This window comes from Nicotiana tabacum, chromosome 11 (genome assembly GCF_000715075.1).
Source record: "Nicotiana tabacum cultivar K326 chromosome 11, ASM71507v2, whole genome shotgun sequence".
In the NCBI taxonomy this organism is placed as follows: Eukaryota; Viridiplantae; Streptophyta; class Magnoliopsida; order Solanales; family Solanaceae; genus Nicotiana; species Nicotiana tabacum.
This window is the reverse complement of record NC_134090.1, coordinates 71,741,177-71,746,055: the sequence shown is the minus strand read 5'-3', so window position 1 is coordinate 71,746,055 and position 4,879 is coordinate 71,741,177. Positions and strand designations below refer to the sequence as shown.

General features: G+C 35.2%; 1 long non-coding RNA gene across 1 annotated transcript; it reads right to left on the bottom strand.

The window, feature by feature from the left end:
* Positions 1 to 212: 212 nt before the first annotated feature.
* LOC142166299 (uncharacterized) lies at positions 213 to 3,736 on the bottom strand. Its single transcript, XR_012696599.1, has 2 exons — positions 3,050 to 3,736; positions 213 to 461 (listed from the first exon to the last, which is right to left on the bottom strand). It is a non-coding gene; the product is annotated as an uncharacterized LOC142166299 (long non-coding RNA).
* Between the last annotated feature and the right edge of the window lie 1,143 nt (positions 3,737 to 4,879).

The window sequence follows — 4,879 nt, the reverse complement described above, 5'->3', positions numbered from 1 at the left end:
TAAAGAGGTACTAAAAGAAAATTCTTTTTTTTTCTTTTTTTTTTGAATTTTGGTCCTAATATACTTAAGGAAGTATAAAAGGAATTTTTTTTTATTTTTTTTAAAAAATATAGATACTAATTTCCTAAAATAAAACCACCTCAAACTTTCTTTTATTTCTTTTTGATTTCTAGGAGTAGTGCTTCTAAAGAAAATTCTAACGGAAATATAAACACACAAAATATCTTTTTTTTTATTTTTGAGTTACACCACACCTTTTTAAATACAAAATAAAAAGTACAATAACAAAAAAAACTCGACATTGCTGTACAAAACTAGAAAGTAAAAGACGACATAAAAAAACATACTCAAAACATAAAAATAAAATAAAATAACAAATATAAAAATCTCCTTAAGCAACTCCTGAATGCGGTGATCCTGGGGTATCTGTCATGCTCAAACTCCGGTAAGTGCATCCACACCTGTATGAGAAAACTTAAACCAACACTATGTGAGACAATAACATTCCCTATTAGATACATGCAAGACATGATTGAGGCTATTTTTGCAAAATGACTTATTTGGCCAAAAATTGGTTAGAAGTACAAAATTTGGCTAAGACGCCGCAAAAAGCCAAGAACCTAAGATTTACTAGGAAGACGGACCCTATGTGGGATGCCTACGTATCACACCCCGAAAGACGAGAATCATGTTCGCATAGTTCGGGCAAAATGGATACGGGAGAGAAATAAAAATAGCAACTAATTTAGAGAAATTTTTTTTTTCTTCTTTTCTTTCTTTTTTTTTTTTTTTGAAAAATGATGAAACATGTAAACTCTTCTTTTTTTATTTTCTTTTTCCTCTTTTTTTTTTTATTTTTGATTTTTGATTTTTGGAAAATGATGAAAAAGTACAAAAATCCTTTGAATTTATCAAGCTCTCTTTTTTTTCTTAACAAAATGTAACAGAAAATATAATTAGGCCCCACTCACTTTATCTTCACACTTCACCCTTTCTTTTTCTCTTTTTTTTTCTTCTTTCTTTTTTTCATTGTTTTTTTTCATTTCTTCATTTACCCTCAGCTATCATTGGTTCGCCAAATGACCTTTTTACCCTTGAATAAATGCAACATGTAGCACATAAGATGCATCAGGATGGTCTTTTATTTTTTGGGGTATACCTGTCCTAGACGGACCCAACCCCTGTGTTGAGTCCCCAAAGTTGAATGCACATGATGCAAACAAACGTTCCTACTAGGGATCCGGCATGAGGCTGAGTTATTCTAGGTTCAAAACCTGGGTATATGTTCTAGACTGTGTACCCGAGCGGACAACTCAAGCCGAGGAGGGGGCTACGTACCGGGAACCAAAAGGCCATCCGGCTTAGTAACTTGTCTGAGCCTCTTTCTTATTTCAAGGTTTGACACTAATAGAATAAGGAGTCTCGACCAGCGAGCACATCCCCAAAGATGAGAAGAGAAGGGTTTCGTAGCAGTTTATATATAGTTCAGATAATATCAAAGCGGTAAAAGCAATATTTAGCACATTATTCCCAAACATGTAATAAAATCAGATAATAAATAAAGCCAAATAATAACAATTATTCTAAGCTCGAATTCTGAACCCTGAACCAGAGATTCTGGGTTCGTTCCCCAGCAGAGTCGTCAGAGCTGTCACACCTCCTTTTTACCTACACCTCCCGGAAGGGAGTATAAAGGAATTTTTTTCAACTTAAAGTGACAAACGAAATGGGATTATTTATTTATTAAATTCAGAGTCGCCACTTGGGATAATTTTATGGTGTCCTAAGTCACCGGTTCAAATCCCGCATCGAGGAAAAGATTGACTCTGTATTACAGTTTGCGAACATAGAAATCCGGGTAAGGAATTTTGTTAAGACGGGATAAGGTATTAGGCATTTCTGAGTTCTGTGGTTCTAGCACGGTCTCTTAACTATTATAATTGACCTGTTTACTTGATTTTAATACATGTTTTAATATATGGTTCAATTTTAACTTTATAACCGCTTTAATTAATTATTTTTTAGGAGAAAGATTCAACGTCATCTAAAACACGTCTTGAACCACATCACATAAATGTACCCGCGGTCCACGTCACATTTTATCTAACGTCGTTGAGATTTGGATTTGGGTCACAAAAATGCACACCCGAGTTTAGGAAAGTAATTTTTAAAATAGCGCGCCTAAAGCAACTACGAACTTTCAACTTTGCGAGGGCCATGGAAATTCAACTAAATGGCACGCCTCGATTTTATTAAAGGGAAAAACATTTAACTACGGATGTTCATATTTAAAACTAATTCGAAATTAAGTATCACAACTACATCACGGGAACCGTACCCGTAGCTATGATGATTTTATTACAGTGTCTAAAAGTAAACTACGAATGATCATGGTCTTAAATTATTTCAGAGCATCCCTTGGATTAACAAGCAATTCCATGTTTTTAATTTTCTTCTATTGGTAAAGAACTTATGTCAAATATCAAGCCACAAATAGCTTGGATGTATGAAATCACAGCCAAACAGTTTAAGACCAATCGACTTGAATAAATGACAAAACTCAAACATGGACAATTATAAAAGTGAAAACTACATATGGTACTGAGCCTTTAACAAGCTGGCGACAATTAAAATAATTAGAACACATAAGGAAAATAAATAGAGCTTGAAACAATTGATCTTAAAAATTCAATGAGAACTAAGAATGTTCAACAAAATAGAGACATATGCTTCAAAGACATCCGAGGGAAACTATAACAAAAATTGGTACCCGGAATCACTTCGACCAAAGAAATATCCCTCGTGAAGAAACAATTAGACCTCCTGCATTGAATTATTCCTAAACTAAAACACTTCTATCATTACACTTCTACAAAACTTAATCAAATTTTTATCCTACATGACAAAGAGCAACGTTTGGTACAAAATGACAATTAGTTTGTAATTAGAAGCTTAACACGAAAGAATTTGAAATTACCATGGAGCTTAACAAGATCATATTTAGTATAACAAACAGAATTGAATAGGGAGAAAGGACAGAGAGATGGACCTCGAACTGTTTTCAATATATATCTATATCTCTTCCGTTTACAGCGAAATTGAAAGCTCCGACACACGAACTTGGACCGAAATGGAAAAACAGCAACAATAGGAATTTATGCTGTGAATCTCGAACCTCGGACAACAAATGGCGACGGATTCAAACCACCTCAAACGGACTCCATCTTAATCAAACAAAATTTCTGATTAAAGAACTGCTAACAGGGAATTAATCAGCTCCCTGTCGACTCGTCGAACCGGACTCGAACCGGAACTAACGAACGGACAATCTCGTCGGACCCGAATTTGAACCGGCGATTGACCTGAACCTCGAACCTCAATTTCCCGTTTCCTACTCTGTTTTTCTGCTACTGTGCGTGTGTTTTGAGTTTGAGAGGAAGAGAAGGCCGGTTTTAGAGACGAGGATGTCTGGCGGAGATGGCAGCGGGGCTGGTTCGGTGTGGTTGTGTGCTATGTGCGTTGAAGATGAGAAACATCGACGATGGAGGGTTTTCTTGGTCAGGGAGGTGTTTTTGGTTGGTGTTGCGGCTGGAACTGGGGTTGTGGAAGAGATGGAAGGCGAAGGGGGGGGGGGGGGGGTCTCGATGGGTGTTCAAAATGGAGAAGAAGGAGCTAAAGCTGATGGGTATCTCCTTGTGTATTTGTTAAAGAACGGCGCTTCTTCTGCAGATTTTTAGGCGTTATCCTTTTTTTTTCTTTTTTGATTTTTCTAAGCATTAATTTATAGGTAGAGTCTAGGTTTAGATATATTTTTGTGTATTTTGCCCATTAGTCCCTGGGTCTTTTGTGTTAAGTCCTCAGGGTTTTCTTTATTTATTTTTTTATTCCAAAGAAGAGTCTAGAGGAGTCCCTAGACTTAATGGACTAATCCAAATTGGGCCAAGAGCTGGGCTCTAAAACTCTTAAAATTGTGATCCAACACCTTAATTGACTCTTTTTAAAATAAGATAAAAATACTACATCATCCAAAGCTAATCCTAATTAATTAAACTTAACATGAAACTATTTTTGTGTTTTCGAAATTATATAAAGATAAAATAAGGTACCATTTTTATATTATTTTTTTAATTTTTTTTTTTATGAAAAACTAAAATATTTTTTGTGATTTTCATTTTTCTTATAACAAAATAAAGTAAAAGAGTAAAAATGAGTTGAAATAGCTATATTAGGCCTAAATTAAATATTTTATGTTAAAATATAAAAAATCTTGGGGAGGGTAAAAAATCACATGTCTACACCTGCACGCATGAAATGTAGCGCCCCCAGAAAAGGTATGTCAGTAAAAAATAATGTACTGAGTATGAAAGGCAATATACTGAAAGTTAAAACTGAACTTATAATATAATAACTGAAAGTAAATGGGAGTCAAAGATAATCTGAAGATATGCTTACCTGCTAATACTGACTCAACTCTCTTAATATAGTAAGTAAAATAGTTGTCCGTCCCTATAAGGCTCGGTAACTCTTTCAATATAGTAAGTAAAATAGTTGTCCGGCCCTAAAAGTCTCGGCATATTTATATAACTGTGCGGCCATAGTAGGCTCGCTCATAGGCGCTCGGCCATACTAGGCTCTATATCTCGACCAACTAGGCTCGCTCATATGCGCTCGGCCACAGTAGGCTCGGTATATAACTTACCATCTGGTCTAAGGTTGCCCAATAGGGGCCTGCCCACTGATTATAGCTTGATGGTGGTGAAAATACAATAATATTATATATATATATAGACTCTCTGCTCTCTTGATTGGAAGAAAATAATACTCAATTGAATATAAATTCCCGATAATGGAGAATATTGTAACTTATGAGACTAGGAAA